Below are 16282 nucleotides of genomic sequence, written 5' to 3'. Positions count from 1 at the left end.
TCATAACACATCTAGATAGAGTTATTATTAAGTTTTATTTTTATAAAAAAAAATCAACTAATGTATTATATTTTGTACAATTTCAAAAAATATATAAAATTTAATTTATCATTTAACAAAATAGAAAGTTTAATTAATAATTTTTACAAATCACGATACAAAATTAAAGAAAATTATCATATTAATTACTCTTGAATAATTAATTAAAGTTGTACCTTCTTTTTTTGGTATAATTTGACTTCTTGTCAATAATGTTAAATATATCCATATTAATTGATCACTATTAATATTGAAAAAAAGTGATCATTGTGTCTTCTAGAGGAGTCTTATCATGACTAAGTTGCTTCTCTAATTTATTATCGTCAAATTTGTCATATGCTAATTGTAATTTAGTACTTTAATGGGATGAGGATTATTGACCTCAATCTTTAAGCTACGATTATTAATTTTCCTTTTTACAAATATATATATGCTATGAATTTTGAATTCTAATAATTTTTATGAAAAAGTATTTTTTGGAGCCGTGATTTATAGAAGAAAGAATGTAACGTCTCCGCTTTAAGCTTCTATTGTACTTTTTTTTTATGGATTAATAGCTTTTATACACGAGTACGTCATTCTATTTGCTTCCTATAGACTGATAATACTAGTTTACAGATCAACACAAGTGTTTTCAACATATTTTGCCATCACTAGTATGTTTTTTAAAAAAAACTTTCCAGGCAAAGACGAAAAGGTGGGTTGCCTCACCTCAATTTTTTTAAAAAATATATGTATTTTGAATACCATAAAACAAAATATAATAATGTAAAAGAATAATAATACTAATACACTATATTATTTATAAATGTATTGTCATATTTAATTATATACATATATCTAATATCATAATTTATGATGATATATAAATAGAACTATTTGTGTTTAAATTTTAAGGTAATAGTATAATAATAATTTTTATTATTTCAAAAATATTAATTTCTTCTTTATTGTATTGAAAACCATTGCATAAATTATTTTATTAAAATGGTTGAATTGAGTTAATTTTACAAAGTATTATAAATATATTTGAAAAAATATTTTAGTAATTTCTTTCGAAAGAAAATAATATTAATAAAAGCATTATCTTCTATATATATAAAAAAAGCATTTATGATTTAAAATTAAAATAATGCAAAATAAAAAAATAATTGAATACATTTACTTAAGCTTAAATATTATTTTAGAATATTTTATTTTTTATATCTGTATTTCTTCTTTCTTTTTAAGCACAAATTTCACAGATATATACATTCTTTTAATTAGTAGTAAATATTAATTTGTCCCATCTAAAATAATTTTCTAGATTCGTAGGAGGTCACCCATCTTGAAATTAAACCTGTTCAAGCACGTTTAACTATGAAGTTTTTTCTTAATAAACTACCAAAAAACAAATGCACCTTATTTATATAGGTAGTAGCAATTAATATATTTAAGTCATTTTCAACTGTATAGCCTCATACCTACACAATCTCATAGTCATCACACTTGACCATCTCTTGGCAATGTGAGATTGTTCAACTCCCGTCTTTCTCTTTCGAATCATGGGACTCTAACTGTCCCAAAGGAGTTCGATGGTTGGTTGGGAAGGGAGATAGAGTTCGAATTCGGGAAGATGCTTGGATCCCTAAAGACCATGTGGGTCGGGCTTACTAAAATCTCTAAATGAGTAAGACCATTCACTACTCAATCACACCAAATTCAATTTTATTGTTTCCAAGTTAGAATCGCCTCCTCCTCCAATTTTTTTATTGAAATTGTAAAAAGATTATAGTGAATAATTAATTAAATTATATATATTATAAAATAAATTTATGGTAGGTACACTTATTTTGTCTAAAGATATTTTCTAATTAGATTATTAGATAATTAATTTCTGGGAGTTGGATTTTGATATTGTTATAGTATATTTTTGACGGCGCAAACAATGAATTCATCGTAAAAAAAAATATTTTTGTCGACACAAATTAAGCCCTAAAACACGATTGTGGGTGCAATCTTACAAACTTTACCGGCACTTTTTTGCGATCGTAAAAGTCAATCATGTTTTAGGGCTATTTTCAAATTGGATAAAAGTAAATTTAAAGCATATGATTGGAGAAGTCTTGAAAAATTGAATGAAATGTAATAAATTTTTTTAAAAAAAAGTCTGGAAACCTATTTGAAAATAGTGGGATAAAATGTCACTTTTTATCTTTTTTTATTAAGAAAAGTGAGATAAAAAGTATCTTTTATCCCATAGGATTTTTGCCCCCTGAACTTTTAAGGTCGTTAAAAATACCCCCTAAACTATTGAGATTGTTGGATTTAAGGACTTTTGTCTAATTTCATTCAATTTTACTATTTCAATTATTGTTTATGTATTAAACCATGCTCCCCAGACTTAGATATCTACCAAATCACGCTCCTTGAACTTTGACATGTACTAAATTATGGCTCCTGAACTTTCATCCATGTTAGATTTTTTTACTAAAATTAGAAAAAAAGTCATTAAATCTAACAATCTCAATAGTTCAGGGGGCATTTTTAACGACCTTAAAAGTTTAGGGGGCATAATTTAGTACATACCAAAGTTCAGGGGACAAAAACCCTAATTAGCCTTTAATATAATACAATCCAATATAATAATAATAATAATAATAATAATAATAATAATAATAATAATAAAGATGATCATACTTTGATTTTATTACGTACGCAAAGGTGCATGCATGTACATGTACATCCATAAACACGTAGATAGCTATTATGCCCAACGAACACACAACAAAATAAATAAGCAAATACAAATTAATAAGAAATAATATAAATTATTTCTTATTAATATTTTATTTATGAATTATATAATAAAGTTGAAATGCAAGAAATGCATTTCTGATTTTAATAAGTTGCGGTTGGAACATGATGATCATCTTCGTGATCATTGCTAATTTCATCCGCAACATTATAAGTACTGGCAAAAATGACTTTTCTCAGCGCGTAAATGCACTGGTAAAAGTTAGATTTTAGCCACTGCAAATGTACGCTGGTAAAACTTTGACCTCTTTGCTAGTGTAGTTTGCGAAATGCGCTGGTAAAAGTTATTTTTACCAGCGCAGGACTCTTCTATGGAAGGCGCTGGAGAAGATTCGTCTATCTAAGGACGAGCCGGCTAGCAACTCGAAATCCTTTTCTACAGAACGGAGAAAGGCTGGCGGGTAAGTTGCTGGTGGGGATGGAAAGATAGATTCATAGTTCGGTTGGCCTTGGCCAGAGATGGAGACACTGGTGGGTAGGTAGAGAATACCTAGAGACAACTCTCTCTAAGCCCCCGGGGAAGCTCGATGCGGGTCTTTGCCTAGCCTTCTCCTCTGCTCTGACTTCGGTTGATGTGCCTTCGCCAGTTTCAATGACGACAAACTCGTTTAGGGGAATGCATTCTTCCAGGCAGAAGCCCATTCCTTGTGCTCAAGTCAATTAATTAATCAAATTCAAAGAAGGAGATGAAAGAGCGGGAATTACTTTTACCAGCGCAGTAACGAATTGTGCTGGTAAAAGTGACATTTCTTGTAGTGTATATATATAAATTGAAGTAAATGCATATAATCTGAATTTGGTTTGATCATAACTGAATCAGATTCGACTCGACCTATTTACAATCCTAAAAAAAGTTGTAAAATAGATTCTCTTTTTGACTTTAAAAGCTCACTTGAGGACTAATTTTGGACAAAAAGTCTAATTAGAATTGTTCGTTCCATAATTTTGAACAAAATCTTGACAAACCATAACATTATTGGCAAAACCCTTACAATGAAAAAATCCTCATTTAATATTATGGGCTTCAATATTCTTTATAGCCTTAATTTATTTATCTAATGTTGTTACAATTACTAACTAATTATTTTTTCCCACTCTTTAATTCCTATCATTTTCAAGAAAGCAACATGAGCTTCAAACCGACTATATATATAAATTCGAGTAAATGTATTATTAGAGTTAGTCCCACATTGCTAATGTGTGGAAATAAATTGTGATATATAAGATGAAAGGGCTACTCCTCCCATTGCCAATTGGTTTTGGGATAGAACCTCATTCATCTTATTCTCAAATACTAACATGGTATCAGAGCCACTTGTGATCCGTTGTGAGCCTAAATTGCCACCGGTCCAAAAAAGCCGTTTGTGATCCGTTGTGAGCCAAAGTGCCGCCGGTCCAAACAGATACTTCCGCTGTCTCCCCTTTAACCTCCATTTGGGACCTTTCGGCCAATGTGTGCCAATTTCCATTGTTGGGGTCTTTGACCTGTTTCAAAATCCACAAATTTCCCGATGTGTACACCCACAAATTTCCCGATATTTGGCCTTGTGGGATTCTTTCAAATGTCACGTTCGACCCTGTGGTTTATTAAATGTCGTTCGTTATACCCACACTTTCCAGGCCCAAACGTGAGGAGGGTGTATTAGAGTTAGTCCCACATTGCTAATGTGTGGAAATAAATTGTGATATATAAGATGAAAGGGCTACTCCTCCCATTGCCAATTGGTTTTGGGATGGAACCTCATTTATCTTATTCTCAAATACTAACATGTATAGATATATAATCTATATATTGATGACATGATGTTGATGCAGTAGTTACAATAATTCAAACCAAATCTCTATATCTAGTCCATTCCAACTAAGACCATTCACTACTCAATGACACAAAATTCAATTTCTTCAATGCCATTTGACAATTTTATCAATTAGTTCATTAATATCTTTTTCTTTGGTTATTTCTTTTTCGAAATTTTTTAATAAACTAAATAACTTTTTATTGATTCGAATCGCCTCTTCTCAAGATGATCAGTTCAGAAGGCTTATTTTTATGCATTAAATTTTAGCATTCACAATATAAAAATAATAATAAAAAACAATTTGTCCAAATTAGATAATTAGATAATTAGTTTCCGAGAGTTGGATTTTGATATTGTTATATAGTACGATTTAACATTATTTCATAGTATAACACTACAAAAAATCTTACTTTTAGTCACAGCAAAACTTGTAACTAAAAATAAAAAAGATTGTGACTAATTATAAATTATGATTCCTATGTTGTGACTAAAAGGTGCGTAAATAAAAGTATTAGTAACAAAAATTACAATTTGTTGTAACTAAATGTATTTTTAGTCACAACTTGTAATTAAACATTATGTTTTAGTCACAAGTAACATTTTATTGTGACTAAAAGTCATATTTAATCACAAAAAAATTATGTTGTAACTAAAAAGTTGTCACTAAATGTAGTATAAGAGACTGATTATATATATTGATGTAATGTAAGCAAATAGAAATTTCCTTTAATTGATAGCCAAAAAATAATAATAATAAAGGATCGATCGATCATCATACTTTGATTTTATTGAGTTTCTTTGCTTTAGACTTAATTTTGTATGAACCTTTGTTGTTGCATATTATATATTTATAGTAGAAAATAAAATAAAGTGAAATAATGATACAACTACTATACTTTGATGTATAATAATAAAGATAATAATGATTTTCAACTACGTACCATTGTGGTTTGTGGGGTAGTCGTAATTAATTTATCTACAACAACTATTTTTCTTTTTTTTTTTTTTTGATAACTTTTTAATAAGAACTGTGGTATCCATAGAGAGACAAATGGCAATTAAAAATTAGATTGGTAAATGGAAAATAATAGAACGTGAATATATATATATATATTGAAAATAATAAAATGATATATATGAAAATAACTTTAACTATTGACTTTACTAAACTAATTTTTGTTGTTGTTGTTGTCCCATGCATGCAAATATATATTTAACAAATATAGTAGTAAAAGAGAGTGTACGTATATATTTATATATATATATATATACAACACAATTAGTGAGCAAGTACACACATCAAACTCTGTGCGTACAGTGATACCAAACATACAAATTTTAAGTAGAATAATGAAACTAATAATTGGTGTAACTGTTTATTTATATAGTCCTTTTTTTCTTTATTATTATTATCAATACATAAATATATATAAATTTTTATTAACTAATAATTTGGAGTTGAGACTGTACTCGTATTTTTAAGTGAAAAATTCATCTTATAACACATTAGTTTTGCAATGACAGTTGTCTGTACGGTGAAACAATCTTGAAGAACAATCGAGTTGTCACATGACAATAAATCTATGCTTGTTGCATGAAATTAGTTCTGTCCATTTGATTTTTAATCAAATTTTTCACTCTCATAATGAATTTACTTCAATACCAACTACTTTTCTTATGGAGCCTCATGCTCCCACCCATGCATCATCATTTTTGATGTAAACCGATCAGTCCCATTGCTCAAATTTTATTATTCTAAACATATTTCAAAAATTTCACCATATCTTACACACTTACACCATATATACCTTACACTTGTCATTTTATTATTTTAGGGCTCAATTCATATAATTAAATTTTTTTTGTAAATATCTACTTTATTAGAGGTGATATTTAATATACATGCATGGTGGAAACCAATGAATAGAGAATGATAATTGATGATAATGACAATAATTAATAGGTGGACAAAAAATAAAATGGAAATTAAGATCATCAGTTTCATCTATAAAAGGAAAATTGTAATTGAAGCAATTAAAATTATTGTTCCTAATTTTCATCACTTGTTTTAATATCATTATTTGTCTTGTTTTATTTTCTTGTTTACTTAAATTAGTCTCCCAACAAATTATTATTGCCAAATAGAACAAAAGATTCATTTAATTAGTAATTAGCTACAATTTTTATGAGAACGATCTTAGTTAATTGAATAATTACTTAAAAATGATACATATACTCGTGTGTTTCACAACACTAGATCAGTCACTAATTACTTAACATTTTCATATATGAATTATGATATAGTAAAATAATTAGGGTAATCCTATAATAGATTACATCTATAATAATATTTTTATAGCTCTCTATTAGGGCTAAACACGAGTCGAAACCCAGTGGGAATTAATGGGTTCTCGGTGCAAACAAGGTGTACTCATACTTGTCGTGTGATAACAGAGTTTGACTGAATTTACGGGTCATGGGTGGATGGGTCTACTGTCATAATTCTCTCTTTCTTTCTAAAAAAACAAGTGTCAAACCTCTACTAGCAAGAGGAAAAAAAAACAACCAATGGAACACAATAACCCCCAATCTGAGACCCACTGCCACCTATCCTATAAAATTTCAAAACTCACAACGAGCCACTACCATCAACCATGCCAAAAGATAGAGTCGAGATTAAGGATGGACAAGGGGCAGGAAATTAGCAGGGATTGCTCTCCCGTCCTCATCTCCGTAAAAGATTTTTATTCCCATATCCCCATCACATCCCCGCATATTGGCAGGAAATTCCCTAATAGGGTGGGTACGGGACAGGGAATCCTCTAGTATAGGGTAGGTACGGGGTAGGAAATTCCCTAATATAAATTATAAAATTTATATAAAAAAATTTAAATATATAAAAATATTAAATTATATAAAAATTAAATATTACACATTATTTATTATTCAATATACTACTTATAATCCAAAATATAACTTAAAATTTATAAAAAAAAGATACTGATAATTAAAAAGAAATACAAAAATATTTTATAAATATTATTATAAAGATAATAAAAATATTAAACGTGTCCCCGTCAGGGCAGAAGTATCATCCCTGTCTCCGCACCATTTAACATTCGAGGAAAGAAATGAACTCCCTATCCTATCCTCTATTTAGATGGGGAATTCCTGCCCCATTAGGGAAAAATTCCTGCAGGGCCCCATTCTCATGAGAAAAATGTGCATCCCTGGTCGAGATCTACGAAAAAAAAGCAGAGGGTGAAGAGAACAATATTGAGACAATAGATGAAGATAAATAAAGAGATCTAAAGACAAAGGGGTAGAGAGATTAAGAAAGAAAGGGGAAGAGAGAGGTTCAATCTTTGGGGCTCCCGCTGGTGGTGGTGCTCGTGGTGCATGCATGCAAAAGAGGGAAGGCAATAGTGGATTACAAGTGGATGAGAGATGGAAGATATGGGATGAGGAGAGGAGTGTGACCATACATTGCTGTGCGGCCATTCGTGAGAGCGTGGCGAGTATTGCAGAAGAGAAAAAGTGTAAAAAAATGTAATGAAAATCAATTAAGTTTAATAGAGAGGAGTGAACTTTTTATATGGGAAACAACTCAATGATCAAAAATAAGAAATAAGCTAACTAAGCTAACTAACAGTTGGTTAGCATTACAGACCGACAATGTAACAAGAATAACGACCATAACCCAGTTAAACTAACAAACCAATATATAGTAAATCTTGCTACTCCTCTCAAGATGGACTATAGATATCGTGTACATACATCTTGCCCAAGTGTTTTGCCAAAGTGGCGGAGGCTAAGGGTTTAGTAAAATGTCTGCAAGTTGTAGAGTGCTGCTAACAGGTATGAGCCGAATGGTAGAGTTGCTGATTTTTTCTCGAATGAAATGACATTCTAATTCAATGTGTTTTGTCCTTTCATGATAAGGTTGATTGTTAGCAATGTGAATTCCTGATTGATTATCACAATAAATGATTGTGGTATTTAGAAATCTGAGAGGAGATATCTAATCAAGGTATATGCTGGTTGTAGCAGCTAGAGCGCGATATTCTGCCTCTACAGAACTTTTGGAAATGGTCATTTGTTTCTTCGTTTTCCAGGATATGAGACTATCTCCAAGGAAGATGCAAAATCCAGTAATCGATCGCTTGTGATTGGACACGATGCTTAATCAAACCCCTTACGTGAAGTGAAGATGAAGTTGAATAAAGAAGTCCTTGTCTTGGAGATCTTTTGAGATATCGCAACAAATGGTGTAAAGCTTCTATGTGTGTGGTGCGAGTGGTCATCTAACTTGGTGCGAGGATCCATTGGAGCTTTTGCTAGTTTGCTGCTAATAAATCATGTATCTTCAAGTAGTTGCAGGGTATATTTTCTTTGAGAGAGAAAGAGGTTGTCATTGGCATGTGCTATTTCAAAACTAAGAAAATATTTAAGTTTGTCGAGAGCTTTTAGTTTGAATTTTTGATGTAAGGACCGTTGAAGCTATTGTAGAGCTGTGATGTTTGGACCGGCAAGAACTATGTCATCCACATAACTAGTAAAACAATATAACATAATAATAATAATAATAAAAATAAAGATGATCATACTTTGATTTTATTACGCAAAGGTGCTTGCATGTACATGTACATGCATAAACATAGAGGGCTATTATGCCCACACGAAACCCACAACAAAATAAATAAGCAAATACAAATTAATAAGAAATAATATAAATTATTTCTTATTAATATTTTATTTAGTAATTAACAAAGTTGAAATGCAAGAAATGCATTTCTGATTTTAATAAGTTGCGGTTGGAAGATGATGATGATCTTCGTGATCATTGCTAATTTCAGCCGCAACATTATTATTAATATCATTACTATTTGGGGCGAGACATACTCCTGTTGCCGGACCACCTTCTCTAGGAGCACTACAGTGATTTGGATAGCAACATCCATGAAGTTTAGTATAACCCGAATAGCATTCACCGCCAAGTTGACGTTGACAATTTGAATAAGGTTTGCAATAACCAGTCCCAACAGCCGACAACCAACCTTCACACGTCAATCCTTCACAGCATTTCTTCCCTTCGATAGCATTGCAGTATTCTTCAGGCACCATACACCGACCATAGGAGCACCCCACAAGATTAACCATAATCATCACTATTATTACCATCCTCTTCATCATCATCATCATCTTCTTCTTCAAGTAGTACCTTAATATATATAATCTGATGAGTTTCTTTGCTTTAGACTTAATTTTGTATGAACCTTTGTTCTTGCATATTTATAGTAGAAAATAAAATGAAGTGAAATAATGATACAACAACTACTTTGATGTATAATACAAAAGGCAATAATGATTTTCAACTTCAAGTGGGGTCGTAATTAATTTATCTACAACAACAACTTTTTTCTTATGATTAATTTTTTAATGTTTTTAATTTTATACACTTAAATGTCTCATGTTTATTTTTGGAGGCAAACACTACAAAAAAACTTACTTTTAGTCAATCAAATTTGTGACTAAAAGTGAAAAAGTTGTGACTAATTATAAATTATTATTCCTATGTTGTGACTAAAAGGTTTGTGGCAAAAAGTATTAGTCACAAAAATTACAATATATTGTGACTACACTACAAGAAATGTCACTTTTGCCAGCACATTTTTGTGCTGACAAAAGTTGGTATTGCGCTGGTAAAATAGAATTTACCTATGATGTGTTGGCAAAAAGGGGTTGGCAAATCAATGTTGGTATTAGAACGTTTGCCAGCATAAAATGAAAACCGCTGGCAAAAAAGACTTTTCCCAGCGCATAAATGTGATGGTAAAAGTTAGATTTTAGCCACTGCAAATGTACACTGGTAAAACTTTGATCTCTTTGCCAGCGCAGTTTGCAAAATGCGCTGGTAAAAGTTACTTTTACCAGCGCAGTAGCGAACTGTGCTGGTAAAAGTGACATTTCTTGTAGTGCTAAATGTATTTTTAGTCACATTACTTGTTGTGACTGATGCTTAATTTATTAATTACTACGCAAGTGCACGCAATCAAGTAGTATACTCACGCAAGTGAGGTCGAACCACAGGGAATTGGATTAATTACTACTAAACTATACTTATAATTCTATTTGGCAAATCAAAAGTATTTATGATTAAAAAAGGAAGAAAGAAATTCAAGAAACTTAAAGAAACAAGTGAATATTAATCAAGATGAGAGAATAGGGAGACGAATCCTGTTGTTAAGTTACCAATGTTAATGTCTAATTGCTATCCTTCTCTTGAAGTGAATGACAGATTATAAATTAACCTAGCTCTTTTCAGATCTTCTAGGTTCTAAATCTCATGCTCTCTAATTAATCTCTTAATTAAATTAACATGAAATCAGCATTAAGCAATAATCTAAATGTCACAAAGGCTATGTAAATACTTTCGTTTCACATCAAAACCTAGACTATCCAATTTTAGCATTCTCAATTCTCACTTTTCAGATTTCGAATTGAGATCATAAAACATGTAAAAGGTGATCAATCTTGCACATGGAAATTAAACACAAATATGAATAGTGTTCACAATCAAGATGGAGGAATGACAATTATTCATTAACTAGGAAAAACTTAAACAACATTCATCATTCTCCCTAAATAGGAGTTTAGTTCAAAACATCCATAATCAAATCCATAATTAACATTGAAACAGAAAATAACATAGAAAAATTAAAGAGAAGAGAAAGAACTAGTTGAAGCAATTGATCCGGGTCGCCACAAGCCGCTCTTCTAGCCTCCTTCTTTGTTTCTAGGGTTCCAATTCTGAATACTCTCTATTTTTCACGAACCCTTGCTATTTAAACCAATTCTCATCTTCAAAATTCGTGAAATTACGAAATTGCCCAAAAATCCCGTCAACAGGGTCCCCGTCGCGACTGGCACAGTCCCCGTCGCGACGGGGTTGAGCAGAGAATTTTCGAAGATTTTCTGTCAGTTCCCGTCGCGACTGGCAAATCCCCCGTCGCGACGGGAGTTCAGCATTGAATTTTTGAAACTTTCTGTAAGTTCCCGTCGCGACTGGCAAATCCCCCGTCGCGACGGGAATAGGCAGAAACACCAATTTTGGTTTTTCTTCTCGATTCTTTCACCGTTTTTCCTCAATTCTTGTACATACTTTCTTTAAATGCCTGAGGACCTGAAACAAAAGAATCAAGCGTAAAATAGCCCTAAAACTAGAAACAAAGAGTGAAAACTAACCGAAAATACGACCCGAAACTTAGACTAATTCTAGCCTAACAAATTCCCCCAAACTAGATTCTTACTCGCCCTCGAGTAAGATGAATGCTACTAACTACTAACTACGCTATCAGATAATCATAATACTACTGCCTCATGTGATGTTCTCTTCTATTGCTCAAACTAGAATTTCAATTCTACCAACTCTAACAATTAATTTGATGCTCGGTTTATAACACTATGTACAACTGCAAAAATTTATTCAAATATGAAACATTGTTATAAAAGCTTTACTCTTTCCAACAGTTCCACAGCCCGATAATTCATAAGCTTGCATGCTTACCTTTCTCCACTAATGTTGACAGTATTCTTTGGAATCATTAGGTCTTTTCAAGGCTTTGGGTAATATGGCTCAGATATTCAGGGATAGGCAAAAGACAATTTTGGCTCAAGATATCATAAGCACACAAACAGAACCCACAAGCTTCTTACTTTTCTTTTTTCTAAGATCCCATAATATTCCCGAATTTACCAAGATTGATAGAAGACATCTCTATTATTTTTCAACATCACTGAAAAAAAATTTCTCTTTTTTTTTTTTTCACACATATTTTTACTTTTTATTGTGTTTTTTTTTTCATCATATTCCATTTTTTTTTTCACACATATTTTTACTTTTTATTGTGTTTTTTTTTTCATCATATTCCATTTTTTTTTCAGTGACATTGAATTACACAATTTTTTTATCTTCTCAATCTTACAAGTTTTTCTCCCTCTCACTATTTCCTCACACTAAATGTTTATCCTCCCCCAAACTAATTATGTAGCTTATGATATCATGGATAAAATGGTGAAGAAAAATTAATAGTGTGGTTGCAATTTTTTTTTTTAAATCGATGGGTGAAAAACATAACGGGTTTAGGCTCAAAAGGTTAACTAGGGATACACATTATTACGGTAGGCTTGAAAGGCTCAAACTATCCAACAAATGCCTAAGTCATATTCCAATTGAACACTATCAAGGATTTCGTCTCAAAAGAGTAAACATGCAAGTTCTAAGCTATCCTGTCAATCTTACCACAAACCATCGTAAAACAATTATAACAATTTTCACAGATTGAGTATTTGCAGATAAACACAGGTTTCTAAGCATCTAAACTAATCCAAAGAGTTAGCAGAATCAAGCACACAGTTATTTTATAATTTCAGATCACATCACACTAATCAGCAGTATACAACTATCGTCAAGCTTATTGCCATTCCTTAACTAAAACAAAAAAAAATAAAACAGATAATTAAAATGCAGAAATTAAAGTGCAGAATTTAAAAATTTTAAGTCTCTCCCCCCAAACTAAATATGACATTGTCCCCAATGTGCTATTATACTCAAGGTGAGAAGGACTTACCTGAACCCCCATCAGAAGGGGTTGGGCGGACCCTTTTCATCCAAAAGAGCCCTCATACTAAATGAAGAAAATTTACCACCAAGCGTGTTGATTTCAGAGTTTCGCACAAGAGTAAGCTCACCTTCAGAACTACCACACATCAATCTTTTCCAATGACGCTGAATCGTTCGAAGTCGCTCTTTAGGCTTTGCTTTCTTCTTATCAGCTTTAACAAAAGAACCCTTCACCATCTCAATCTTGCAACAGGTAGGAATGTCGGTTGGGGCAAAAACATTAAAATTGACCTCTTCATCTTGCACTCTCAACTTTAACTCTCCCTTTTGAACATCTATTAATGCTCGGCCTGTGGCTAAGAATGGTCTTCCCAAAATAATGGGAATAGTTGAATCTTCCTCCATATCAAGAATTAGGAAATCAGCAGGGAAGATAAACTTACCAACCTTCACCAGTACATCTTCAATTATCCCACGAGGATGAGTCAAAGAACGATCCGCCGCCTTGCAAAGTCACTGTTGTAGGCTTTGCTTTTCCCAATCCTAGCCTTTTGAAGACAGACAATGGCATTAGATTAATGCTTGCTCCCAGATCACATAGAGCTTTAGTTTCCACCGAACCCCCTATAGAGCATGGAATATTGAAACTACCCGGATCTTTAAGCTTGGGTGGTAGTTTCTTTTGCAAAATGGCGCTACACTCCTCAGTTAATGCCACTGTTTCATAGTCCTCCAATTTTCTCTTCTTAGACAATATCTCCTTCATGAACTTCACATAACGGGGCATTTGTTCCAAAGCTTCAGCAAAAGGAATGTTGATGTGTAGTCTTTTAAAGACTTCTAGAAACTTGGTGAACTGCTTGTCTAGGCTTGACTTTCTAAGTCTCTGGGGATAGGGTATTTTCACATGGTGATCAATGCTAATTGGTGGAGACTGCTGTGGTGGTGCTGGACTATCAGTAATCTTCTTATCTGATGATGCTTGAGTTGGTGTTGTTTGATCTTTAATCTCTTCATCCACTGGTTGTATCATCTCAGGCCCATCATATTTCTTTCCACTCCTTAAGGAAATTGCTTTACATTGCTCTTTTCCTTTTGCATCATTAGTGCTAGGCGAATTTCCTTGAGCTTGTTTTTCCACTTGAGTAGCCAATTGTTCCATTTGAGTTTCTAGAGTTTTAATAGAGGCTCTAGTTTCCATCATGAATTGGAGCAATAAATCAGCTTGGATAGTGGAGCCTCCACTAGAACTTTGTTGTCGCAGCTGTTGTTGGTTTTGTTGGGGCTGGTTTCTCTGCTGGTAGAACCCCTGTTGGTTGTGCCCATAATTATTGTTTTGGGAATAGTTTCCAATGGCTTTTGCTTGATCCATTGGCAAATCATCCACATCTGCCTGACACTCAGAAAAGTGATGGGGACCTCCACATATCTCACAAACCACTTGAGCTTGTTTGGCTTGCACTGCGATCAGCTTTGTTAGGGCCTCAACCTGAGCTGTCAGCTTTGTAATGGCATCCACCTCTAGCACACCAGCTACCTTCTTAGATTGACTCCTTTCAGTTGGCCACTGCTGGTTGTTTAGAGCCATCTCCTCCAATAGATCATACGCCTCATTAGCACTCTTTCTCATAAAGGCTCCGCCAGCTGCTGCATCTATTAGAGTTCTAGTGTTACCAACCAACCCGTTATAGAAATTATGAACCAGCATCCACTTCTCAATACCATGATGAGGACACTTTCTGATTAAGTCCTTGAACCTCTCCCAAGACTCATAGAGAGACTCATTCTCTTGTTGACAGAAATTGTTGATCTCTCCTCGCAGCTTAGCAGACTTTGCTGGGGGAAAGAACTTAGACAAAAATTTAGTTGCTAAGTCTGTCCATGTTGCTATGGAATTTGGTGGCAAGGAGATTAACCAACTCTTGGCTCTTTCTCTAAGTGAGAATGGAAACAGTCTCAAACGAATGGCATCATCACTAACTCCATTGACTTTAAAAGTCTCACAAAGTTCCATGAAGTTCGAGAGATGCAGATTAGGATCTTCAGAAGGGAGGCCACCAAACTGAACTGAAGACTGCACCATTTGAAGTATGGCAGGTTTGATCTCAAAGTTATTCGCATCCACTGCCGGTGGCCTGATACATGACTGCACTCCCGTCAGAGTAGGGAGAATGTAATCTCTCAAGCTACGGCCATTAGCTTGGTCTTCCACGGCACCACCATTATTGCCGTTATTTACAGCATTCGCATTCACATTAGCAGCCATGATTTCTGTTGTTTCAGCAATTGCTGAAACTCTTTCTTGCCTCTTGTTCTTTCGGTTCCTCCTGCAAGTTTTCTCGATTTCAGGATCAACTGGTAATATGACTGCTTGTCCTTGACGGCGCATACACTAGGATTCCTGAAATAGATAAAGAAAATATTGCAAGAAAAAGATTAGTAATTAGCAAGAAAAATAAACCAAAGTAGAAGTTAGTATAATTTTGGGTAATATTAATCTTTATACAATTCCCCGGCAACGGCGCCAAAAACTTGATGCTTAATTTATTAATTACTACGCAAGTGCACGCAATCAAGTAGTATACTCACGCAAGTGAGGTCGAACCACAGGGAATTGGATTAATTACTACTAAACTATACTTATAATTCTATTTGGCAAATCAAAAGTATTTATGATTAAAAAAGGAAGAAAGAAATTCAAGAAACTTAAAGAAACAAGTGAATATTAATCAAGATGAGAGAATAGGGAGACGAATCCTGTTGTTAAGTTACCAATGTTAATGTCTAATTGCTATCCTTCTCTTGAAGTGAATGACAGATTATAAATTAACCTAGCTCTTTTCAGATCTTCTAGGTTCTAAATCTCATGCTCTCTAATTAATCTCTTAATTAAATTAACATGAAATCAGCATTAAGCAATAATCTAAATGTCACAAAGGCTATGTAAATACTTTCGTTTCACATCAAAACCTAGACTATCCAATTTTAGCATTCTCAATTCTCACTTTTCAGATTTCGAATTGAG

The 16282-nt window shown here is 32.9% G+C and overlaps 1 non-coding gene across 1 annotated transcript; it reads left to right on the top strand.

Annotated features, from left to right (window-relative positions):
• The first annotated feature begins 14975 nt into the window (after window positions 1–14975).
• Window positions 14976–15082, top strand: LOC133039549 (small nucleolar RNA R71). The gene has a single exon (XR_009688689.1). It is a non-coding gene; the product is annotated as a small nucleolar RNA R71 (small nucleolar RNA).
• Window positions 15083–16282: the final 1200 nt, after the last annotated feature.

This window comes from Cannabis sativa, chromosome 6 (genome assembly GCF_029168945.1).
Source record: "Cannabis sativa cultivar Pink pepper isolate KNU-18-1 chromosome 6, ASM2916894v1, whole genome shotgun sequence".
Lineage (NCBI taxonomy): Eukaryota > Viridiplantae > Streptophyta > Magnoliopsida > Rosales > Cannabaceae > Cannabis > Cannabis sativa.
This window is presented reverse-complemented; position numbering and strand designations above follow the sequence as displayed.